The sequence below is a fragment of the Lampetra planeri genome, chromosome 20, assembly GCF_965212315.1.
Source record: "Lampetra planeri chromosome 20, kcLamPlan1.2.h2, whole genome shotgun sequence".
NCBI classification, from domain to species: domain Eukaryota; kingdom Metazoa; phylum Chordata; class Hyperoartia; order Petromyzontiformes; family Petromyzontidae; genus Lampetra; species Lampetra planeri.
Genome location: NC_136126.1, coordinates 3,515,191 through 3,542,153, shown reverse-complemented (window position 1 = coordinate 3,542,153; position 26,963 = coordinate 3,515,191). Strand labels below are relative to the sequence as shown.

The window sequence follows — 26,963 nt, the reverse complement described above, 5'->3', positions numbered from 1 at the left end:
CTCCTTTTTTGTCTCAAATGATTAATGTTTCCCAAATATGAAGACCTTTTTGGTAAATGCTGAAAAACGAATTCACCCCCGGCGGATGGAGATTGAGAAATATGTTTCCACCACTCAAATGCATCTCGACTGTGAGATGCTGAAAATAAACTCGCAGCTGTGATCGCCTGTTCCTCTGTTTGTGATTTAAACAGGAGCACGGTCATGCATGGAGCGGCAGAAGCGAGCTCAAAACATTCACTCAGAATTGCTTAAACGTCGGCCTTACTCGCATGCGAAGGTGCTCATGTGTTGCGCGTGCGAAGGTGCTCCCTTGCAAAAGGTGTGCACACAGTATACAGCCGTGGCACTCACGCTGTGGAGTCAAAAGACATTAAAATGGCGGTATTGGATTTCTATAGTTACTGTTCTTTTCCGCAAGGCATTCTTGCAGCCTTGCACTTTTTCTATCAATTTGAGACTTGCACCTTCCACCCAAGTGCATTCGGGGTCATCAAGTCAGCTTCTTTGGCCCATATATAAATTATTGCGGAGGTTGACACTAAACTGGGTGAAGGCTCGGCAATTCCTTAGCTCCCTGTCGAATTCACCCCCCCCCCGCCTCTATAAACCAACAACGGAAGGCGTGCATCATGTGAACGTGCTGACAACATGCAGGCAACAACAACAACAAAATATCCGGCTTTGATTTGGCAAGGCCCACAGCTCACTTGGGTGTGTCAATGGCATCTCTGAAGGTCGCAAATACATGATCCGCAAATCACACTCCAATTTCGAATTCAGCGGCTTTTAGACGAGAGGGGGGGGGGGGTGTAATTGACGTTCAATTTGCTTGTAATGCGTGCGTTTGGATGGAAATAACCGCAGCGCATGTCTATGATTTAATTTTGCCTGATTATTTTGCGTGACTCAGGGCTGCCTCATACTGGGCGAATTTAGGAGATGCACATTCGTGTGACGCTTCATTTCATTGGGGAGTCATCGCCGCCGATGTCTGTGCGCGCAAGCCGGGCCCACACAATTCACGTTGGAATGATTTCCTTCGCGATGGGAAATTTCACCCCAAGATGCTGCACGTGGAGTTGGAAGACAACTTGGAGGCGCGCGCGCAAAGTTTTGCGAGTAAGGGGCATCCAGGGAGGGGAGGGTGGAGGGTGGGGGTAGTCTCGTACATAGCGCTATAAATCCCAGATTTCACACACGATAACAACGGGGGGCGGGGAGGGGGGAGCGTCTTCTGATTGTGTTATTGGTGGCCGTGATGCTCGACTAGAAAAGGTACGTGAAGGCAGCCCAGGCACGCGTGGCACAAGCGGGGAGCCCCGTGACATTGCCATATCTTGTCATCGCGTAAACATGCAATCAATTCTCCAGATCGATTGGCCTCCCTCCTCTTATGGGAAAGAATTAGGCCCTGACTCGCGTAATAATTAAGCGTTCGCCAGGCCCCGAATTCGAGAGGAAAGGCGGCGGGGGGGGGGGAGAAGAAGGGGGTGGTGGGGTGATTTGGGGGGGGGGGGAGAAGGGGGTGGTGGAGTGATTTGGGGGAGGGGGGGAATGAATGTTGGTGAAATAAGTGATTGATTATAGCGATGCCCGTGATGGTGATTACAGGAAGCGCGCTCAATTGGGCCCAGGTGTCTTTGGTGTGTGTGTGTGCATTGAAGGCCATCAATGCGCTCTCGGGGATAACGGAGACCGGGTTAAACGAGGCATGCATTTCGCGCTATTAACAACAACAACATCAAAAACATCCGCGCACCAATGACGAAGTAAGGCGTCTCGGAGCTCTGCAGGTCGTCCACGACGGCAAGCTCCCCCGGGAAATCGCTTCGCACCGCCAGCGACATCTTCTCGCCAGCGTCCCAACCTCCGGGAGTCTGCCCGTCTCGCCGGGTGGCGCCCGCGGCGGGCACTCCGGACGCCGTCACCGTCTTGAGGCGGCACTGCTCGCCGCCACCGTGGGACTCGGCCGCGGGGTTCGCGGGGGATACAAAGGGGGTGCGGCTACCGAGGCAAGCGCCGAACAAAATGATCCAGAGGAAGGGCATTGCAGCGCTTGTCACGTAGCAACACCCGCGGCTCTCTTCTGAGCGCGCCGTCAGCACGCGGAAAGCAAGCCCGGCGGTTTTGCTCCACGCTGCAGACTCGGGGTCCCCTTTAGATCGCGGGGCGCGCAAGATTAGTGTTGCTATTTATTGGCAGTTATTGTCGCCGTAACTTCAATCGCAAGTCAATTTACTGGGACGATATACGGATCCAAAATTGTGCTGTGATTTGCGCTATATTTGTCGAGTTGCATGCCCTGCCTTCTTCTCTCCTCCTGCCTTTTGGAGAGCTTGCTGCAGCCGTGATCTGTAAGTACAAAGGTGCACGGGTGCAGGCCGGATGTTGTTGTGCTGTTGTTGTTGTGGTGCTTGTGGTGGTGGTTTTGCTCGTGGTGGTGTCCTTTTGACTGAGCGCTTTGACCTGCAGGGAGGAACAAAAGTCTGAGTGTCAACACGCGGTCAGCTGGTGCACTCATCAGCATGCTCCAGTACCATGCCTTCACAATGCTGGCTATCGATGGCGTGTTTATGTTCAGAGCACAATGTAAATACTCAACTGCGGTTGCTGCTGCTGTTTGCTGTAAAGTTATTGTTGCGGCAATTCGATTATTCCACGCGTTAGCCGAGGTTTTGGCCCCCGTTCCAACCGAGGGGGAGTACGCGCGCTGACATCGATGCATGCGGTGGCCAAACGCAACACGCTAACCCGCACGCCCCCCCCCCCCCTTCAGGATTGCCCCCCCCTCTACCAACACGACATAACCCAAACCTCAACCCCGACCCCGCCGCTACTCCTCTCCTCCAAATCCTGCAGTCCGGTTCAGTACGCGCTGCTAGCCTGGGTACGACTCCTAACTCCGGTCATCAGAGGCGCTGTCCCGAATCGTTGAATGGACGCGCTGCGCGCATTTCGCGATCGTGCAGGGCTCGTCGCGAGACTCGGCTCGCGGCCTCCGCGTCGCACAGACACCCACGCGCCGGGCACCCCTGCGGTGCCGGCAGCAGAAGAGAGATCACGATCACTTACGCCGAAGCGATAAATAAGTGGCGCTCGCTCGCTCGCTCGCTAGCTCGCTGTCTCTCGCCCGTTCGCTTCTCTCTCGTTCGGCTCGCTCGCTTGCGCTCTCTCGGACTCTCGCTCTCGCTCGCTCTCTCGCTCGCATATGATTGTGCAGAGCCGTGCGCGCGGAGCCTTACCTGTGACTTTGTGAGCGCAGATCGCTCAGTGAGCGAGTCCCCTTGTCCGTCGGATTTCACTCCCCCCCCCCCCCCCCGCGACTCCAATTCCCCCACCCCACCTTGAATGAGCTGTCCGACGTGGCGACCGCGTTCTCCAGCGCAGGTACGTAGCGCGCGCGCGCGCGTGTGTCCTGTGTGTGCGTGTGTCCTGTGTGTGCGCGTGTCCTGTGTGTGCGTACGTGCGTTCGCACACGTGTACCGCGAGTGTGGTAATGATATGCCGCGCGCGCGCGTGTGTGTACCACACTCCCGTCGGCTCACGCCGAGAGCTCGTACCGAACAATGTGAGGTTGTCTTGGCAGGGGGGGGGGGTGGTTGCGAGACGAGCGATATTACTGGTCGCTATGAACGTGTCGCTTTACCGTTTGGCAATTCTGTGCGCATATTTACATTACGTCGTCAACTTTATTTTTTTAATTTTCGATTCTTCTTCTTGGTACTCGAATCTGTCCGCGTGGCCATCGATTGACCGACGGCTTATAAATATCGTCGATAGCGCATTGCATAGCACGGCGGCTACAGCGCGTTTGATTATAAAGCACGAGTCTATAGCAAAACAACAAAAAAAGACACCGCCACCACCGCACACCATCAAAAACAAACTTGCGCTGTGGACAAACGAGGAAAGCTATTCTCTCTTTCTCTTTTTTGGACCCCTTGAAAGATGTGCAGCCACGCTTCGGAGCCGTACTTAATAACGCTCCTATTCGCTGTCACTCTCTCTCCCCGCCGTCTTCCACTCTCTCTCTCTCTTTCTCTCCAGAATCGATACTATAGGAGGCTATAGAGGGGAGGGAAGGCACTGGGGCGGGGGGTGGTGTGGAGAGGAGAGCGAGCAGGGCAAGCGGGAGGGGGGGGTGAATTTTGGGACGAGAGTGCGGGGGCTGGGATTCTTGACCCCTTAGCCCGCAGACATCGCAGTCGTCATTTTATTTGTTCGGTTGGCTAGCGTTCACATCAAATCCCTCCCCGGCCATTTAGCAAGCTGGAGAGACAGCGAGGAGGCTGCTAGGAGCCAGCGAGACCGCGCGCCCGCGAGAAAGAGAGAGGGAGAGAGAGAGAGAAGCGGTGGAGAGAGACTCATTCACAGGGAGACCGAGAGGGGGAGGCGCAGAGAGAGAGAGAGGAAAAAAAAATAGAAAAATCCACAATCCTCAGCAAAGGACCCATTCGGCGATATTCGCAATCGCCGGCCCGCACTTCGCCACACGCTTGCTCGCGGCTCGTAAGGTTGTCTCGGCTGCAGACCGACTGGTAGGGCGAGAGTTAAAGTCACTACCGTGCCGGAGAAGAAGCCGAGGAAAAGCCAGAAGCAGAATAACAGACAAGCGGGCATCCACGCGAAGGAGGAAAAAGGGGTTCTTGGTGGATCGGAAGATTGTACGATTGTCCCCTGGATAACGCACGCCTCACACACGTGTGTGTGCGTGCGTGTGTCTGCGCGTGCGTGCGCGCGGCGGGTATACGAGGCTCAGTGATCTGTTGTGGTGAGCGTGATGGACTGGAAATGACTTAATACCCTCTCGCCGTGTGCGCACAGCGCCAGTTGTCCAGCACCCCACGCGGCCCTTCCGACCTCTTGACGACACACAGAGAGAGAGAGAGAGATATCAGCTCTCCGCGTGGCATCCTGGATTTTGTTTGAATGCGCTCTCGGATGGGACCTCTGGCTCACAGCAGCAAACCCGAAATGTTAAGTTACCACTGCCACAAAGGTAAGGCCCGCACGCTCGCTACACATGCAGAGAGATATATATAGAGAGAGAGGCATCGTGATAACGATGTGCACTGCGTATGATGTATGTATGCATGCATGCCCTTTCTTTTCGCGTCTCGTTTGTGCAGCTAATTATTATTCTCCGCAGAACTGTGCCAGTGAGTTGGTGAGAACCAACAGGCTCTATTTGGCTACTTTATCTCCTACCCAATGTGATCAGCGGCAGGGTTGTGTGTGTTTTTATGTTTACAAATGCTGTGCAACCGCGGTGGAAATCGTGTGGTGCATTCGCTGTCTGTATTTATTTCGCGGAGGGAAGGGGAGCACGATAACTCACCGGAAGATAATTCAACGTGAGCGAGAATGTTGTCGGTTTGCGTGTTTGCTCACGGCGATTCTAACCAATTGAAAACTGGCCAACTTGATTAGCAAGGGTTGGTAAAAAAAATCGGAGGCTGCAACCGGAGCATAAACGGACTGTTTTGTGAATAATAAGCAAAGGCTTTTTTTTGCACTGGCAGCGAAACTACCTATTATCGGCCAATGCAATACCTCGCAGGGCATATATATGTCAGAGGAAGCGTTCCGTACTATATCATGCGTGTGCATCATTTTTTTTTCTAACTTGTTTTTTTGTCGGATCAGCCCAACCGAGAGGGTGGCAAAGACAAAGATCCCCCGTATAGCTTCAATAGACGTGTGGGCCAAGTGCTATTAGCGAGCATCTATGAAGGTCGCCACGGCACGAGGGGGTGGCCAGCACCACGCCCGTCCGCCTTTGTCTCTCTCATGCCGATGTTTACACCGCACCAGGTACTCGTGTTAAGGCTGAGTTGACCTTCGGGTGGCCCAGTACAGGTTCCGATAGTTAATTCGTCACCTAATGTTGGCCGTGAGTGGGAATCGAACTGTGGGGGGTCCGGGTTCGTGGCGCAGTGCGCTAACCACTACACGACCGCTCTGGGTGAATGCGTGCGCGCGCGCGCACACACACACCACTTGGGCGGGCAAGCTGTTGTAGTCAGCATTTTGTCTGCCGAGTAAGACGAGTGATTAGTATGAATTGTTAACGTGCGACGCAAGGGTGGAGATGTGTCTGTGCGTGTGTGTGTGTTTTATTAGTGGGGGAGTGCTGGTGTGTTTATTATCACGCCGCGCTACGAATCCGGCAACCCAGGTTCGATTCCCGCTCACGGCCATACACCATCGGTGATGATTATCTGAACCGGTCCTGGGTCTCCCCTAGGTCGACTCGGCTTCAATCGAGTACCTAGTGCGATGTGTAAAAACATTTCCACTCGGGAGACAAAGGCGGCTGGGCGTGGTGTTGGCCACCCACCCCCTCTTGTGCCGTGCCAGCCTTCATAGGTGCTCGCTAACAGCAGTTTCCCCAACAGTCTGTTCAGGCTATACGGGGGATGTGTTCCTTTATTTGATTATTACCGCTCTTAGTGTCATGCAAAGCACGCGGGTCGCATAAACCAACACCTGTGACCATTTTTCGAACAGCTGCGTTCTTGAGATAAACGTGTAATAAATTACACGCCCTAAGCCATTACGGTGCTCCTATCGAGTTATTTAAAACAATTGCGTTCACACGTTGTATTTATTACGACTGCGATAGCCTGCATCCACATCACCTTTCACATTAGGCCAGGACTCTTTCAGATATACACACATGAAAGACATTTATTTGTGCGGGGAATAAGGAGCATTGCCCGAAACGTCGCCTATTATATTCATCACCTTAGCGCGGTGTTCGTGACGAATGTGAGAGTTTTTTGCGTGAAATACAAATTATCTCGTACTATAATTATGTTTTAGGGTTAAGATAATGGATTTTAACGCGAGCAGAGAAGAACTCAACTTTAAAAATTAAGCCAGTCACACTATCCACGCGTCGTTTAAACGTAATGAATGTTCATTTGGCTGCTGCTTTATGGAGCAGCCTTCTACACACTTTGCCAAAATGAAGAGCGTCGGTTAAGATGTCTCGTACGATTCAAGCGTCCGTGCGTAATGCGGTTAACATTTCAGAACGATGGGCACTTTAAACCCACCGCGTTATTTCACGTTGGCGAGTGAGAGAGACAGAGACCGAGAGAGACGCGAAATGAGCCACCGTCTCTTATAATCGGGCAATGCAAATTCCCAATTGTTGCGGCGGATGAAATGTTGAGTTCACCAGTCGCATGCGTCAGTGCGTGTTGCCATATCTCATGCACATAACCCTCTGGGGCCCGACGATAATTCGCCTTTCAACGTCTCCTGTGTTTTAATCCGAGGCGACGCGGCCTTTCGAGAATCGTGCATTTTGGCTTTTTTGTTTTGGGCGAGTTCAGAAGCGGGAAATCAACTTAGGTCATTGACCGTGCAACGCTGCCCGCACAGTGCAGCAGTCACGATTGCATGGCCAATACATGGACAGGGCAGTAATATATAGACGGCTAAACAAACAAAAAAAATTAGGCTATTTTCCAATTAGCTCAGCCTCTTCACAACGCGACATCTTGGATTTACAAAGGAAAAGTGGGATGAGGGGGGGGGGGGGAATTAACCACTGCTCTCTCCATACAGACACCGCTCACACGGCGCGTTCGTTTGTGCCACTTTGAACCGCACGCGAATTGCTTAGAGGATCATGCAAATGCTCAACGGGCCCGGAATTTTGGCACGCGCGGAGTTTTGCGCGGTGAGAGGAGGCGAGGAAGAATAGCGGCACGTCGAGGAGCTTGTGAAGATGGCTTTGTGGGCTTGGAGAGTGAGAGAGTGAGAGAGCAGAAAGCTGGTGGAAGGGGGTTGGGGGAAGTGGATGGGTGGGAGGAATGGGTTCTTCTCAAGAGATTGACAAAAATGGTGGATGGGGGTTGTGGTGGTGGTCGTGTTCAGTGTGGGGGCTAAGGGCGGATTTGGGATGGCAGAGAGCCGCTTCGACTGTGGCTCATCGAGCCACAGTCAGCGCCGCGAGCTGCTGCGAATAAAAATCACGTTCGAAAGGATGGGGGAGGAGGGGGCGGGCATCGATTGGGCTCATAAAATTCACATTCATTTTTTGCGGGAAACCGGCATAAATCAATTGAGAGACTGACTTTGTTCAAGCTACTCACCGTAATTATAATCTGAGTATGATGGCTCTGAAATGTAGCGACCCTGCAGTGGCAACGCGTCATCACTTCTTGTAGCTACGTCGTGGTCCAGTGCGGGGTGTTCGATTTGAGAGCACGATATAGGGACTCTTCTACTTACGAACATTCGACTAACGAACTTTCAGAGATACGAGCAAACATGTCCGTATGTCCAGTTGCCTTTTTCGGACCGAGAGTCGCAAGTTCAACCGCCTCGCACATAGATGCCGGTGGTGGCATCTACATCTGCAGAACGTGACGAACCAGCAGCATCTACATCTACGGGAGATTATACAACTTTTAAAGCCATTCCCTGTGTTTAGTGTACATGCCCTACAACATTTTTGAAATTGACAGGAGTGCAGTTTGACTTAGGAACAAATCGACTTATGAACAAATCGACTTACGAACAGACTTGAAACCTACCTCGTTCGTAAGTAGAAGAGTCCCTGTGTACCCACGCCGTGCCCACGCGCGTTCTCGTCATTCTGTGCGAGACGTTTACCCCATTACACTTTGCACGGTGCCGTGTCTCTATTTTTACTTTTCTTCTGTTTTCTTAGTGGAGCCGGTGGCCCAGTGATTTTCAGAGGACCGCGCTAATTATGAACCCAGAAATCTGCTCGATTCCCGGCCACGGCTAACGCCAGTTCAGTTGTCGAGTGATCATCTAAAACCCATTTACAGGGGGCCACAACCATTTATTCGCCAATTCGCACTGACGAGTGTGGTGAAGTATGTTCAACCCCCTGCCCCCCCCTCCCCATGACTAACACAGCCTTCACCCAGAAGTGGATTGACAAAGGCCTTTACATTTGTATTGTTGTTATTATTCCGATATTAATGTAGACGGCTTACTCTATGGAATATTTTCCATGAGGCTTAGCCTCGGACAGCGCCGGCTGAGATTAAGCCCTGATTACTTATTTTATAAGTCGAAAGACATTCGCTGACTGACTTGGCGGGGCGTAATTTTGACTCGAACGATGGGCATAATGAGGCGCTACATTCCTGCCGGCCCTCGGGAATAAGCGAATTATGGACACCGCGCTGACAGTGACTTTCAAGATCTCAAGAACATCCACGGCGTGCGATCCGTGAGCCCTCATTAATGTAGAGTTTCCCAAACTCCAGTCCTCGCCACCCACCACGCTGTTTCTTTACGCGCTTCTCCCCACATTCAAATTACGAATTAACGCGTTTCACGCTGCACGCGTCGGATGTTTGTCAAACAGGCCCCACGTGACGCGCTGAGCAATTAACGCTGTGTGCCTTACGTGGAACACGTTGTACACACACGCGCGCGCGCACACTAAGATTTCAATCTGAATAGGCTCCATTAACGCACACAGCGTTGATTGCTTGGCGCGTCACGTGGGACGTGTTTAACAATCATCGGTCGCGCGCAGCATGGAACGAGTTCATTTGGATGGGGAGGAGTGCATCGGTGAAGCGCGGACAGATGTAGCGAGGTAGTGGGCCGTCAGGACTGGCGTTTGGGAAACCCTGCATAAATTCGTCGCTCAGCCTGTATATGTATTATATTGAACTTCTTTCGCACCGTACGTAGACAGCGGTGATTTATTGTTGTTCACTAATCCACTTTGATACCGGCGTTGTGTGACTGCGAGCACATGGACGTATATTTATAGAGGTCACCATATGGTTCGACCTAACAGGTGGGGCAGCTGAAATTAGTTTTCCAACATTATTAAACATCTCCACCTTCTGTCCACCCAGCAGTATAAATGTCTAACGCCACGCAGATGGAAAGTCCTATACTGAATACTCCCCTACTTTAACCCCCTAGATGTGGCCGTTTACCTCGGCTGTTGTTGGTCTCCTGCCTTTCCTGAACGGCGCTTTTGGCATCCCCGGATGAAAATGCGCCTTACAAATCTAAATTCTACTTTTCGTATGAATCTATGACCTAATACCACCCATTATAGAAGATGTCTGGAGCTCCCTCTAGTGGAGGCCGTTCCCGCCAGCAGTGGCATGAGCAAGATGTCACAGGGCTTGAACAAAGTTACCTTTTAATAACTCTTCCACTTTTCCACATACCGAGGCTCATCACTCCCGGCACAAACTGCCGAAAGCCAATAATTGCCAAACATATCTCCACGGCAGTCGATGTTTGCTCGAGAAATGTTGCTTTCATTCGGCAGACCTGTGACTTAAAAAGGAAAAATATGACTCGAAATGCGCCACTAATTCGTCTCATCTCGTCGGCAAAAGCTTGGTTGAGCCTTGTTGGTGCTTAGGTGGGTGAGATATAGTCTGCTCTTGGGGATTTTTATATAGTGTTGCGAGCAGCAGTGTCAGCAATATAATTGGTTGTACTGTATTCTACACCTATGCTATGCTCCCGCTTCTGATTAGCGTTGCAGGGATTTTTTGTAAGCGACTATCGTACTAATTACGTCCTGCATAATCGACTAAAATACTCTCCAAATGACCCGCACGGCTCGAGGAAGAGCCTCTCTCGATCCCCGCATTGATTGACAAAGGGGAGGGCTGCTAGCGTACATATTGTACTACTTGAAACCTATTATTGTCATTAAATTATTGTCGCTGTACCGTGAATAACGAGTCGTGCATCGTCAAATCCAGCAGAGCGTGGGGAGGGGGGGGTGGGAGTTATTTTTTGTGGCCGTTGCTATGCGCCTGATTCGTGTCCGATAATGTAATGCGCTTTATTATTATAATATATTTATGATGATCGCATGCATGTGCGACGCTTGATAGGGAGGAGGGTTTTAAGTACCTCCCTGCCTGTAGGCGGCGTGTGTGGGGTGCGCTGCAACAGTTGAGGACGCAGCGTTGCGGAAGAACGAGAAACCCACCCACCCGCTTTGCCACTGGCGAAGTCACACGCACAGCGATAACCACTGGGAGCCAACGCCGGACGTGGGAAAGGCGCCGTCCCTGCAACTGCTTGCTCACGACACTTGCTGGCAGGAAGGGCCTCCACTAGAATGCGCTCCCCAGGGGTGGGTTATTTGGTCTACTCTTCCACGCTCTGCCATACGTCTTGGACGAGGTTGGGGCTGACCTACGATTTAACCGCACCGCACACGACTGGACGATTAATACATTGCACGGTAATATAATACTGTATATACGTGTGTTGTTGTCGTATCGATGGGCATGTCCCTGCCATAGGGATGTGGAGTTTCCACGACTGGCTAAGGGTTGCAAACGGGTGATGAGCACCACCACCACAAATGTATGTCGGTGAGGAAACCACTTAGCTAGAAGATTGCCACTGGGTTATGAAAGTCATTATTATTCGTGCATTATCCTTGTTGAGGATGTCGGAAATGCTCAGCAAAATTCCTCCTTAACCACTGCGATATCACAAATGCACAGATGTGCTCATTATAAGGCGTCCCACTATAAACAAATAAAAATGTCATCAAAAGTTATATGTGAGATGAGTACAAGCACCGTATGAGGCAGTTGATTTGCGGTATGCAGTGGCTTTTTCACATTACAATTCAACCTGGTGACATGGGTTTTCCTCCTGGTCAGAGCTAACATCGTTGGCGAGTGAAATCTGGCCACTCCAACTCGCTCGCCAATCGGCGCTAGCCAGCACGGTCAAGTATGTCGAACAACCCTCGTGATGAACGTGGTATTAGGGAGAAGGAGTTGTGTCCATACGTGGTTTGACAAGGGCTGGTACATTATTATTATGAGACGCCAGCCTAACGCGCTCGGCCTTTTTGAAGCCACGTAATTTAAGCCAAGACACTAATCGCAGAGCCTGTACATTGATGTGGGAGGTTACGACAAACAAATAATACGTGTTTTGTATGAAATTGTAATGACTACGTTACGGACGCTCGTAACAACCATGTTTATATAAATGCATAAATCACACGACCTCTTTGCTGCATATTAGTCACCCCGCATGGCCAAACATTATTCACTGATGTTGAAATGCCCATCCCTCCCCTTTTTATAATCTAAATCCCAACCAACATATTTTTGTTCCGTGAAAAGCAATGCAATGGGGGGGGGGGGGGGTGTAAACAAGAAAAACATTTCTCAACCAGAGGAGAGAGACAAGCATGAACAGCTGCAGCGAGCGCAAAGGGGATAATTTTTTTATTTTGTCGAAATGCGACATGTCACTTTCATCTGCGCTACTTTGCAGCGCGCCTGTCAACGCCTGGGTAAGGGGGGGGGGCTCTATCAGGGGGATTCGAGAATGCGAACGGAAGGCGGGTGGGTGAGGAGCCAAGACACGGGAGAGTGGTGACGAGAGAACGGGCAGCAGCAGCAGCAGCAGATGACAGCGTTGCCGTGTCACGTGTTCAGCTTGCTGGGAAGCACGCGATGCGCTGGCACGGTGCCCCCTCCCTGCATTTGAACCCAAGACAGACGCGGGCCACGCCGCGGACGCGGCTGACAGATGCCCGCACGATGATCAAAAACGGCCGACTGAAGCATGAAAAAAGTGCAATCGGCAATCAAAATGTCATTAATTTTTTTGCATTGTAATCTCGGTTTGATATTGCCGAAGCAAAACAGCTTAAACGGAACAAACCGCAATTGTTGTTGATGTTGTTTTTCAGAACTTATTCTTTTTTTCCCTCCTCCACCGACATTTGGCGTACAAGACTATCTCAACGTCCACCGAAAATATGAAACCCCAACGAATGAGAGACGAGCATATGTTATACCTTTTAAATATCACCCCACTGACATGAATAATGTTCCAATGAAAGAGCTTAATCAGGGGGACCTTGGCTCGTATTCAGCCTATAATGAGTGTGCCTCAAGTCATATCGGTTATAATTTGCTCGTGCACTTTGGACCCACCTATTGATTTTTTTCCCCTCCGACTATAGACCTCTTGAGGATTATGTCACGGTAAGTCTGTTGGTCGTAAACACTACATCAAAATGTGTTAAACCTCTTTACAGTAGCCTTATTTTCCACACAGCGTCTTGTACGAATAAGGAGCTTGCGCGCCAGGTATTGCATTTCTCAGAAGGACCGCCATGTGTTGGTCTGATTGCTTATTGGGATTCCAAGTCCACAGCGCGTACACTCATAGGTCAAAGATGAACATCTCCACATGACTGAGCAAGCATCCTTTGATTTAAAGTTTAATTTAAAATGATAAGATTGTCTCTGTTTGTTTCATAATGTTACGAGCCTACTGTTCATTTTCAGATAATTAACCAAATATATTCACCAGCAAGCACGATGTAACTATAGACTTTTTATATGCTTATGTAAAAAGAAAGTAATTCCAGTTTGTATTTAGCAACAAAAACAACATCAGTACACAGTTATTAGGTTAAAAATGCACTGTGAAATATTTTCTTTTTTCTCAATTTAGACTAAGTAATTAAAACTGTTTTGTGCGTTGTTAAGGTGTTGATCGTATTGTTCCGCAGGAATTGTATCTGTTTACACTGCATTTAGATTTAGCAGAAATATGCGACGTCTCTTTAATAGCATTAAACTATCTCTGCTCAGACAAGTTGGGTACTTGAATCGGAGAAAAAAGTAAAAAAAAATAACTAATCATCCGTAATGACATTTAATCACGTAGCACTGAGTATCATCTGTCAAAGATAGCACGAGAAGAAATCAACAGACAGAAGATAGAGCCTCATTTAAGTTCTTTGCATTCGCGTTGGGATTTTTACATTTTCAGTCTTAAACTAGAAAAGAATAAAAATGTCCTGTAATGAGTAAATTTCGCCAGTCAGACATGAGCGATGACATCGTCGTTTTTTTATTCATCTGCACAGCCGAAGTAATTGCCCACATCTGAATTAGGAGAGTAATTATAAAAAAAAATGTATACACTAGGTTTTGTTTGTTTGTTATTATACACTTACAATCTATTTAGATGTCCAAATCACTGCAGCTCGGTGGCTAGCGCACCACACTATGAAACTTAGTAGCAACGTAACTTTGCTTCCCGGCTATGGCTAATATCAGTGAAGAGTAAATTCTGCACACTCGTCCAGAACACCTCGCTCTTCACCCACACGCAGTGACCAGCGTGGTGAAGTATGGTCAAACAACCGCCGTAGTTGACACTGAATGAGGAAGCCTTCGACCAGCAGTGGATTAACAAAGAGCTGTACATGTATGATAGTAGTCGTACGGTGATAACGGGCAATCTATTCCAGCATGCACATCCCTCGTGCACCTATGTGGGAATATATAGAGCGTGCCCATTTGATCACAAACACCTCAGCCAGCGTGTGTGGTTCACGGGTTTGAAAGGCATTGGATTATGCAGCATTTATGGATTATGGGAAGGATTATAGCATACTTGATTGTCTGTGTGTGGGAAATGGCTTTCATGCCGTTTATTATGAAATTATGAGGAAGGCCACATTGAGCATAGATTATTGCCAGAGAGAGAGAGGCTGATGCAAAGGTTCATGCTGTGATGGGAGGGCTTTTCATTTGAAACCACGTCTATGAGGGTATAGCCATTTATTTGTGTGTGTTTGCTAAAGACTCATGCTTGGGCTTTATAAACTCTAGTGCCAAAACGGATATTATGAAATGCGTTAAATATGAACCTGCAATGTAATACTTAAGTAGCATTAATTGAAAAAAAAAGCATCTGCTTTATAAATAAATCATGAATATGTAAACTTATGCACGAAAAATTATATTGGAATGTGAAGAAAAAAAATCTATTATGAACCATTTACAATGCGTCATGTTTTCCGTTAATGTGCCATCAGTACATAATTGATGAAATATTAGTGGTCTATTTATCTACGAAAGTGTTTCTGAGCTCTAAACCCTTGCCCGAACATGGATCATGGCCAGCACTGTAGTCTCGACAGCTATACAGCACAACATCTTAAGTTGTTTCAGAAACGTTCAAACCAACTTTGTGCAAAGTTATGTTTAGTCACTTTATTTCTGAATGTTAGGGTGGGAGTGGTGGTGCAGTGGTTTACGCATTGTGCTACACACTGTCAGCCAAGGAGGATTCTCAGCCACGGCTAACATCGGCGGCGATATTTCTGAACTGATCCCGAGACACCCACGCATTCACTAACTTGCACTGACCATCGTGGTGAAGTATGGTCAAAATATCCCTCCATGACCCACACGGTGTAGGAGGCCTTCAACCAGCATTAAATGGACAAAGCCCTGTACGTACATCACTAAAAATGATGGGGGACGAAAAATACTTACATTGAGAAGCAGTCCAAGATCCCATGCGTTCATTGAAAACTCAACGCATCCTTTCAGGCAATGGTCCTTCTTTCTCAATGTTACGAATTTTCGTACCCATTTTTAGTGATGTACATGTACATACAGGGCTTTTTTCATGAATAGGGGCCATTGGTCAAAACATTGCCGATCGTATGCGTTTCTTTTTCGGGCAGTGTCATTGATGGATGCGTTGAGTGAGTTTTTGTTGTTATTTGTGCTTGTGCACCACTGCCATCGCAGGCATCGGAAATAAATTGTCCCCATGTTAAGCAGTTTTTTTTTTTTTGCGCACTTGAAGTTTCTCCTGCTTTCACTGCTACTCGCCGCCCATCGCTCACAAGCATTGGCCCAGTTAATGTCGAGCAGAATTAAGGCGTTGCGATGGGCCGCGGCCGCCGCCTCCTTAAGGTGGTGCTTGACACGGCAAATGGACTTTGACAAATCTGATGGTAACGATCTCACGTGCAGCCGTGTCAGCGACTCGCTCAAAATCTCACTTTGCCCAAGTTGGGCAAAGCAGTTCGATTTTTTTTCTCTTCCGTCGCCGCTTTGACGAAGTGGACAAAGCTAATGATAGATTAGCCAATCTGCGTGCGCGTATCCCTAACCCAACCCATGCATCTCTGCACGTCTCGGTTGCATGAGGTAATCTGTCTCCGCGCGCGCACTGCCCCCGCGTGTAAATGTCCAACAGCGTGCTTCTGAACGCTTCGAAAGTCTTCGCGTCCACCTTCGATCTCGTGCTGTCATCCCCCCACCCACACCCCCTCCCATGGATTATTGAATACATGTAAAAGAAAAAGCAAGAGAGGTGGCCAAAGAAGGATGGAGAGAGGGGGGAGAGACGCTCGCTTGGAATTACATTGAGAGACAGAGGGAGGCACACGTGCAATTAGTTCCAGTTCAAGTTAATTTATTAGGTATAGTCCTGTGAGCCATTCGGCTCTTGAATCGGGTGCAACCGCAACAAACAAAAAACAAAAACATGAACAAAAAAACATCTTAAAGTGAATATGTGACTGAGTGCAAACAGAAAATCCAAGAAAATCCAAGAAAATACACAATTAGAGTGCATGCGCAGGTTAATGTCAAAATTCGTGATCGGTTCAAGTTAATTTATTAGGTATAGCCCTGTGAGCCATTCGGCTCTTGGATCGGGTGCAACCGCAACAAACAAACAAAAAGATGAACAAAAAAACATCTTAAAGTGAATATGTGACTGAGTGCAAACAGAAAATCCAAAAAAAGACGCAATTAGAGTGCATGCGCAGGTTAATGTCATAATTCGTGATGTTAAAAAAAAAGAAAGTGAGTGAGATTCTGCCGGGCGCATCACGGCTAGAAGAGATGATGGACGACGGTCAAGAAGAGCGATGGAGCGGCAGCCAAGATGCATTAAAAGCATCTTAAGAGGGTTCCGGCCACGGTGGAGATGGAGCCAATTAAAATCGACACTTTTTTGCGGTAGTCCTCGTTTGATTTGTTGCATCGCGGGTGTTGTGAGAGATTGGCGGCAGCGTGGGAAGGCCATTCAATCGTGGATTGATTCATGGCTGACGATTGATGATGATGATGATAATAATGATAGTAATTTCACTTGGAAGTATTCCACCGTTTCTAACGGGGGCCTCGGCGCTTAGATTGCACATGCAGGCGATGCACGCAGCGTGGCCATCCAGAGCAGCGTGCCTTTCTTTCATGTGTAGCTGCATTCGTAATTATCGTTTTGTATGTCAAGTGCGAACAAAGAGCTTCAATGATTGACACAGGTGTGACTGAGCCAACCAATATGCATTCACGGGGCCCGTACTGAGAAATGATGTTTAAGTGAATGGAGCTGCAAGAACAAGACATGGACATGGATTTAGGTTTATATAAAGATAAATTGCTGTTTATTTTCTATTTGCTCAGTGGCAACAAAGGTTGCAGCAGTGTAGGTGTCTCCAGTACATATCTTTTGGCTTTGTGAAAGCGAAATTACACTAATTCTCTCTTTGTCCAGAACGATAAATAAGACATACGCCACATGGAAACTCGATTGGAAATGTGTTTTCATCGCTAACAAAGGAAACGTAGCGAAACCGAAAAGTGTTCAGAGAAGAGTTCTCTGAATTATATTGAGAGACAGAGGGAGGGACACGCGGATGAGATAAGCTACGAAGGTTAATGACATCATTCTGACTGTTTAGCAAAGTGTCCATGGGCAGAACAATGCTCTAGACGGGATGGCGGCATGAGGTCGAAAATGATGACAGAGTGGCAGGCAAGGGAGGGAACGCATCAGAGAGGTTTGACTCCCCCCAGGGAGATGGAGCAATGAAACCAGCTCATGTGCAGGTGCTCCGTAGATGGCTATATCACAGCGAGCATGCGTGATGGCAACAGCTTGCTTGGCTGATGCCTTCATTCAGAAGCCAAGCCTTCTTCTCCGTACGACTAATATTAATGTAGGGCAAGCAGCTGTATTTTACACCGAGATGGTTGAGCTAGATGATTCAGTCGGGAGTAGTGGAGTGGTGTGTCGCTGTGATGACGCCTCCTTATTTGTGAATCGCGCAAATCGAGTCGATATATGTCCCGTGGTCTTTGTTCTGGGTGACCACAGTCGCAAACCGCAGATTTTTTTAGTTTTTACCCGTAGGCTTTCGCCACCAATTCATCGTACTCTAATTGTAAATTCTGTGGGTTTACTCTCCAACACACCGATGTTCTGCACTAGTAACGAATTGGAATGTTTCGTTTCCGTGACAAACCTTATAAATTGGATGTGTCGGGTGGTGGCGGGTTTAACGACAATTTATATTTACGCGATCTAACCCAAAACCCTCTGTTACGGTGAGCATTTATTATTTATTTTCCATTCGTGCACCATCGAGTATCCGCGCCAGCTGCTGTTATGGTTTGCGGCCCCGTGAGCTTCGCGGATGATTCGAAGCCAGGGATCGGTCCGCGTCGCGTCTTTCACCCGGTGCTTGTCCGTGACTCGCAGTGAACATCGTCTGGGCTCAAAGTCCTGGGTCTTTCGGCGAGTTTATTAATTTTCTATTCAATTTGTTTAAAAAAAAAATTGTATTTTGTTATTCAAATTTTTTTCTATCTACGTGACTTTAACGAAAGACGCAAGAATATGAATTCCTGCAGTCACGAAAGCTTTAAGTCAGGGTTCAAGTTACATTTGTTCGACGTTTAAGCACGCGGCGTCCAAAAAGGCCTGCACGGCTTCCGAGCATTGAATTGGGACGTTGTTTTGTAAGGAGCGAAGTCGGATTGAGCGTCGCTGATGATTCGTTGCGTGCGATTGAGAAAACAGAGGCATTTCGCTGCGTGTGCATTTGCTTTGAATTGGAATGTCCTGGCAACTTGGAACTCATAATGGATGACATTATCTAACCGACTATGAGAATAACATGTTCGGTGAAAATTCTGTTTTTTTGATAGCCTTGCTGAAGTCAGATAGAGGGCATTGTGTCTGAAGGACGGTCTATTCAGTCAGATATACCCACTCCAGCAGCAATAACATAGATCATTCACAATTGTATGACACTAATAGTACACGTTTATATACTTACTTATGAAAAAGAAACACTCTCAAAATAATTTCCAAATTTTTTCGTCAACAATGATATTTCATTTTCTGACAGTGGTGCAAAGCTGCTAACCAATGAGAGATGCGTATGAATTTAGGCCAGTTATAATTTTTAGCCATTGTATTACATCGAAGCTAATTTGTGTAAAATTGGCATTCCGCATTGCATGTCAATTAATTTTTTTTTAAAACATACTTTGAATAGCAACTGTAATTGCTCGGACAAAGTGTTACAATGTATGGCGGCTCTCCCATCGTCATTGTCTTTTCATTGGCTTCTGGTTCCAATTATATCGCTGTGACTGACTGGATCTCCAGTTCAACAACGGCAGTCATGGATTATTGTTATTCAACCCAACATATACCAGCTCGCCATGCACACTGAGCATCGAATAGCCACACATTGCATGATTTTAGCAATCATAAAAATCACTAACATATTTATTTCATAAATAGACTGCTTGATTAATCCATAACCAAGCCTGGTCCGTCATTGGGGGTGTTTTCACCGCACTGCAGCACACTTGGTGAGCGCGAGTTGTAGGCCGGAGGGTTGGCACCGCTTCTGTTATCACTCGGCAATGATGTTAGCCATGGCCGGGACGTGCGCTAACCAGCGTGTCACTGCATCCATCGCGAAGATTCAATTCTGACCAAAACAACAGCCTGTGAGCATAGTTCATCCTGGAATTTGACGTGCGTCGACAATGTCCATCCAGCAGGTGTTGTTGCTCTTGTTTTCTTAGCCGAGTAATTGCACCTCCACCCGCCCCCCACGGTCAGTCCACTGCTGGATGAAGGCCTCCCAAAATTGCCGCCACCTCTCACAATCCTGCGATGCAATAACCCACATAGCGCCTAGACACCAACTGATGTCACGGGCGTCCTCTCTGGCTTCTCTGATGCGTTCATTTCGTTTTTTTGCTGCCCTCGCCAAGAATTGGCATCATCACCATATCATACATGAATCCGCTGAGCATTGCGTGGACTAAGGAGAGATCTGACCTTAGTTGCACGACACCGGTAGGCTGCCCAGGCTAACACTGCAGGTGTATGAACCGTGATACATGGGCTGCCTGCTTCACTCGCAGTGTACGTTAAAGATCCTGTGATGTCCTTTGAAAAGAGTAGATTGTTGTGCGCTGGCTTCGTGGTCCAAACAATGTTGACACATTTCAAAAAGAACCGGCAAAATTGCTTCATGTTGGATTACACGGATCAATCATCTCCCCCCTACTGGAGACTAATCCCCACTTGCAGGCCAGTGCTAAGTCACAATGTGCTGCGCAGTGATAGCTGCCACTGGGGGTGCACTTTGAATTGTTTGAGATGCGATGTGACGTAAGGCGCTTTGAGCTGCCCAGGCAAATATAAGCGGCAACACATGAATGCAAATGTAACGATTGTGTGAGCATGACTGATCTTCAGTGTGAGCCTTGCGGCCCGCAGTGTGATCGTATGTTGACCACCGTGTCACGTAACACCCACGCTGACTCCACTCCACCCACCACCACCACCACAAAAACAAGGAAAATACGAAACCCTCCAAAACAATTTTGTTTCATCTCCCCTCCGCCTTTGTCTCTAGCTCTGAGCAAAGTCCACTCACCGAACGTGACGCATCGCACCTACTCGGACAAATACCCCCCCACGTGTACCGCGCGTGGGCTACGTGAACGCGCCCTGCCCCCCCACCACGGCAACGTCTCGAAGCTTGACGATGCTTAGCGTCGGTTCCCGTGCGCACGAGAACCCCCACCCGCCCGCAGGCAGATGCCCTTCGGGCCCAGCCTTCTCCCGTAACGCGCAGCAACAGCCGCGTCTGCACACTCACGCGGCACTCAATTGTGCGCCGTGGTGGCGAGACTTTAGCTACCTCGCCTGGTTTTCAGGGGGTTCGTGGGTTCGATCCCGACCCTGACCGCATGTTGCTGTATATTTTGAGTTTGCGGTGTCTCTCTCTCTCTCCCCCCGTGGTTGCGTTGATTTATCTCCGGGATCCTCTGGGTTTTTTTCCCTCCACATTTGGAAAGGTGCGTTTGGAGTATTTGGCTGCGAGACATTTTCACGTGATAAGCCACTAAGTTGAGCTATCATGTATGGTCAGGTCGCTTCTGAAAAAGAGCTACATAGCTCAGTGGGCCTTACCTGGTAAAATAAAATACATAGTTTAGTTAATTTTAATAGTTTATTTTACGATAGGTGTTTGTCGGCCCCATGGGTTTGCGATCACATCCATGCTCACTGCTTCATTCGGCACTTTCGGAAAGAGAGGAAGGGTTCCAATAAAAACACAAACGCTTCTCGCCTTCGCTTTAGCGCAGGGTCGAAACGCAACGAGCACGTAACTCTTTACCGGCTATGAAAATAACTTGCATGCCCGTGTGGCAATTTTTTTTTTGCGATAGCTCTTTGGGCAAGATAAATGAACGACAAAGGATAAACCTTCTTCCCAGCGTTTTGGTTTTAATTGGAGAAGTGAATTGCCGCTGGGAACTGTGGAAAGCAGGGCGTGTCCGTTTCCGTCTCCGTCTCCATGTTTGCCTTGCGTGATGTGTTGCCAGCAGCAGCGACGGCAATGGAACCATTAGGTGATTTTAATGAGCTTCACGCTGGATCTCGAACAAATTCGCCCGTCTGATATTGAGTTTCGCAAAGACGATCATTTGTTTAAAAACATCTCATGTGCCGCAGATTTTTCTCCGTTACACCCACCGCTCCCCGATGTCTGGCATTAGCGGCAACGAAACTATCGTCGACACACTCGCGGAGTTGTCTAATTATGTTCATTGCATTCAGCGGAGAAATTTCCGCCTGCAAAATAGACGTTATCGACAGAGCACATGCTGCACACATCTGCGCCTAATGCCAGCGCATAATCCATCGATTTGCATCCGCGTGTACTCGGAAATGAAGCTTTAAAATATTGTCCTTAGAAAGAAATGTAACACGGCAGTAATAGTGATGTTCTAAACGATTTCCGTGTGTTTATAGCTGTTTCATTTTACACCATTTTAAACATTTCCCGTTTATAAATGATGCATGCTTCTTTAGTCTGGGTGGCAGCACAACTACAAAAATGCATTTGCAAGCATCTGGCATTCACTAGATACCTAGTGAATGGCTATGAAGTTTTACAAAGAGATCAAATCATCCAGGATTACACCTGACCTCGCTAGATCTTGGAAGTTCAGCAGGTTTGAGTCTCTTCAGGACTCGGATGGGAGACTGCCTGAGAACACAGGGTATTGTGGTCGGCTTGGGAAGGGAGGTAGCCAGGAGATTCGCAGCAGAGCAACGGATTGTTGAATTAATCTGTGCAGACATTTAAGTGTTATCTCTCTTCGTATGCAAAATATCTTCCGGATCTCCGGTTTCTTGCCACATGCCAAACGCTTATTTATGGGTTTGGACAAACATCTCCCTTTATCAGGACCCTCTTGAGTGAGTCAGTGTGGCTTTCCTGGGTAAATAAATAGCATTATTATTATGATACTCATGAAACCCGAATAAATACAATAGTGAGGGGAAAACAAGCCACGTCAATTTAAATGTTGCTTAACCGATGAATCGCAGATTAAGTTCGTGCAAAAAATATAACCTGTTTTCGTGACTTCCATAATTTGCCCAGTATACATTTTACCTATACAGCAATGTAAATCCCTCCAATGTTTTTGGGGCTTTTAGCTGTGTCTTGTTTGGCACGAAGTCCAGATTCTACGCTCCACACGCACGAACGCCCCTTTTAAGTACTTCTCCATCAGCTGCTGAAGAAAATCTCCCAACACGTGGAGCGCTCGTAGAGCAAGACATCGGTGGTGCTCTAATGAATAAGCATAAAAAAATAACTCTTTTTATTTTGCAAGGTAAGGCCCACTGAGTTATGTCGCTCTTTTTCAGAAGCGACCTGGCAATCACAAATGATAGCTTAACGAAGTGGCTTATCCTCACGTGGAAATGTATAGCAGTCAAACACTCTAAACGCGTTCATTTTACACGTGGAGAGGAAAATCCGGAGGACCCAGACAAAAAATTATGGTGACCACGGGGGGATAAATCACGCAAACTCCAAATATACAGGAGGCGTCAGGGTTAGGATCGAACGCGCAACCTCCTCTATACCAGGTAGTTAACATCTCGCCACCGTGGCACACGCTCTGAGATTGCGAGCGGAACGCGGCGTAAATGACACCTGTGTTTAACTCTGCGGCAAATCCCGGGGGGCCTTGTCAAGATGAATGATCAGTCCAGACATGGAAGATTCAATTTTCAGTCAGTGTGCTCCAAGGTGCGGCCGAGCGCATGGCGGTGCGAAGGCGAATTGGCAGATCGTTTGTGGTGGGGCCAAGCAAGCGTCTCACCCCTTCATCTAACCCCTCCTTGTCTCGCGTACTAGAATAGGTCAAATGTCCCTTGATCTGCAGTGACAAGCGCGCAGTGCGCCACGTCTTGACCTTTCACTTTCCCAACATTTTGACATGTCTGCACTTTATTGTTGGAGCAGCGGCAGTTTATATACCGTGGCTCTTGACCACAGTTGGATAATTACCGTGCCGCCCAATAAGAGAGATCCGACACCGCGTGGAAATTCAGACGCTGCGCGAGGACAATTAGGAGACCACAGAGAGCGCCAGCGCTCTTGCCTGCCAGCGAGGAACGCCGACGGCGACCTGTAATTGAGAAACTGCATCACACGACTCGTCGCTTCGGCGCCCGTGCCTCCATCATCTTCTCCGAGCTTCGATGGCACCCCCCCCCACGCCCACCCCGTCATTGTGCCACCAAATTCCATCGAGAATGTGACAATGATGACCACGGTTAAACACAAACAGTTGGAATGTAGTGAATTATCATCCGTGGGCACCTCTATTTGCGCATTACGCACCTGTGAGTAACAGTGCGGAGTTTTTTTTTTATTTTATACGATGGTCGACTCCAGGTGTCCCAGAGCGATTCAGGTTCCGTCCATTACCGCTCTAACCTTTCCTTTGGCAGTCTAAGGTTGGGGGGGGGGGGATGGGGTGGGTTAAGGACCTTCATCGAATGCATGGGCAGATGAAAAACGCTGGCCCATGCCAGCGAGAGATGAAACGTGTTGTTCCGCACCAGCGGGCACATGAAATGCCCTCTCAGAGCACTAGCAGACAGATGAAACGTGCTCACCATCACCGCCGACCAGATTAAAAGGCGTGCGATCGCACCGTTGGGGGAAGCTGGGAGAAGGTGGCTGGAAGTTGGAGGCCTTCAGAAGGAAATTGAGGAGGGAGTACGGGGCGGAGATTGGGGGGGGGGGGGGGCGGTGGGGGCTGGGGGGGGGGCGGGGGTGCCGGGGGGGGTCAGTGGGCGGGAGGGCTCTGTGAGCCAAGCAATTTGCAGTCCAGAGTCCGATGTCTACGCATCATCGGTGCCCGCTGCCGATGGCGGTCCGACTGTCCGTCTCAATGGCAGCGCAATCATTCGTATTGCGGCATGAAACCCGACCAATGGAACGTACGCGAGATGATCATGAATTAGCCGTGCATGACAATGCACAATGCATTTTTACAATGGAAGAGGTTGCTGGGTGGTTCGTCACATATTTGTTGTATTTAAGTCACGGTCAGAAACGATCGTTGATATCAAATCAGCCTCCGGCAACGGTAAAAAAATAAAGACACGGACGCACGCAGCGCGCGCGCGCGCGCACACACACACACACTTTTTAATGACCGCTGAGTAATTCCACGACTGCAGCAGATTTCCCTGCTTCACCATAAGAACTTGCAATTATGCGCCCCTCTCGAACGCGGTCGGCACTTTTAAGTAGGGAATGGAAGGGCCCGTGGGAGGTGACGAATGGCCGCGGTTGGACAACTGTCTTGTTTTGGTCGTTTGGTATCTCCCACAGGGCAGGATGAATGTGGACTCGATAATGGCATCAGTGTGAGGGACCACCAAAGGGGGGTTTGAACAAAAAGCGAAAGTCAGCCCGTCGGGAGCCATGGGATTTATTGACAGGAAAGAGTTAACGTAATTGTAAATTAATTGATTAGTTCTCATAGTTTGATGATGATTATTATTCCATCAACTCCTGTCGTTTGGTCTGCAATCCATCTCACTCCTACATCAGCCCTGAAGTCATCAATCTATCTTCCATCAGCACGACGTGGCAGACAAATAATCTTCTATGCAGTGTATTATTTCTTTAATCAAAAATTGATTTATATTTTTTTTACACTGGTGAAATTCCACTGGCTCATAATTTGAAATGTTTTCGTGGGGTAGCTTTGTGTTGGTCCCTTAAGCGTGCATATTTAAAACGCAATACAATATTATTATGTTTAACATTGCTGATTGTTTTTGGCGAATTACAGGCTTTGGGCCAATGCAATAATTGTTGTGGGAGCGTTAAATAATTGTTTTAAAATTAAATTCTTGAAAGTATCTGTGTGAAATGCTGCCTGTACCAAAGGTAAATGGAAGCTCCATATACATGGAGCGTAGGACTCTCGAGAAAATTGACATTAATGCCATATTGTTTATCATGTTTAGGCACAAATCCATACGGTTTTCTACTACTTCTGGAAACTGGTCACAAAAGGGCCATTTAGACCGCACGAAAATGTCAATAAACTTAAGGTTGCTGCGTAAATCAGTGACCGAATTTGCAGATTTTTAGTCGATTTCTCTCAATTTGCCGTCACCTTCGGTAGCAAATCCTGACATATTCTGCGTTTGATTTACAGCATCAAGTGCCATTCACATTGATGGGCGTTTGTTACCATTAATCACAGACGTACATGTGCCTGATGCAGATTGCAACAAATCTCACACCCAAATGACCGCCGTATCGCAGGTATTGGGAGCCACGGTGGTGAGACATTAACTACCTCGCCTGGTATATCGGACGTCGTGGATTTGATCCAGACCCTGACGCCTGTATATTTGCATGTTCTCCCCGTGGCCGCGTGGATTTTTCTCCGGTTTTTCCCTCCACTTTTAGAAAAGTGGTTTGGGAGGATTTGTCCGCTAGACATTTCTCCGTGATGATAAGCCACTTCGTTGAGCTATCATTTGTGGGCAGGTCGCTTCTGAAAAAGAGCTGCGTACCTCAGTGGGCCTTACCTGGTAAAATGAAATGAAAATAGTTAATAGTTTTACATGCAGTGCCCTAATTCTGCTCGCCAAATGCCACTCGTTCACGTGGCGCCGAACGGTGCCTCCATTTGGTTTTAAATCCGCCGTTAATGCCAACCGGCCAGAGGAACAACACGACGCCACTTTTGACAGCGGGTGGCAGGTTCCGGGGTCAGGTGGACACGTCAGGCAACGCAAACTCCTTCACAAAGCAATGGCACGCGCGACTGGATGGAACGCAATATCGTGTGCATGTTAATGAGGATTAAGAGCACGTTTTTGCGTGTGCTTCTGAACACCTTCTAATGCTGTTTTTTTTGGCTAATTGTAGCTCGGTCATGTATGTCTTCAAACGTTCTTGGCAGAAATTGCGTTTTATTTTGAAGCCACATCTGTACGTATGTATTAAGCACATCCAATTTAGCGATGATATAGTTACCGATCAGAACGCGACACTGATGCATGAACAATAAGTGTGACCGTTGACTTTTCAGGTGGAGTTTTCTAAATGTTTTCGAAGCCCAGTGTAATACATATTTTAAGATGTGCAATATATATTTTAATGTTATTCCTTTACAATTGAGTAAAAATCCACACGGCAATCCCTGCGTTCTTTTCAATTCCAATGTCCCATCCCCTATTCCTATCCGTATTTCTCCCAGACCCCCTCACCATCCAACTTACTCATTCCTCCCCACAACCCCAACCCCCGTCGCCCCCCCCCCCTTTTGCCCTACCCCCTTGCAATGCTCTCATTTTTTCACCAAAATTGAATTCTCTTTGCCCCACCCCCACCCACAGGCGAGCTCAACCACACCTGGGATTGTGTCTAAATCTTGTTCTACAGGCCACTGAGACCACGACAGCTGGCCACAGGAATTGGGAGGGGGGGGGGGCTCAGGGGGGGGGGGTTGGGG

At 48.2% G+C, this 26,963-nt stretch overlaps 1 long non-coding RNA gene across 1 annotated transcript; it reads left to right on the top strand.

Annotated features, from left to right (window-relative positions):
• The first annotated feature begins 1,603 nt into the window (after window positions 1-1,603).
• On the top strand, window positions 1,604-26,930 carry LOC144724286 (uncharacterized). Its single transcript, XR_013586459.1, has 3 exons — window positions 1,604-2,357; window positions 4,828-5,002; window positions 26,848-26,930. It is a non-coding gene; the product is annotated as an uncharacterized LOC144724286 (long non-coding RNA).
• Window positions 26,931-26,963: the final 33 nt, after the last annotated feature.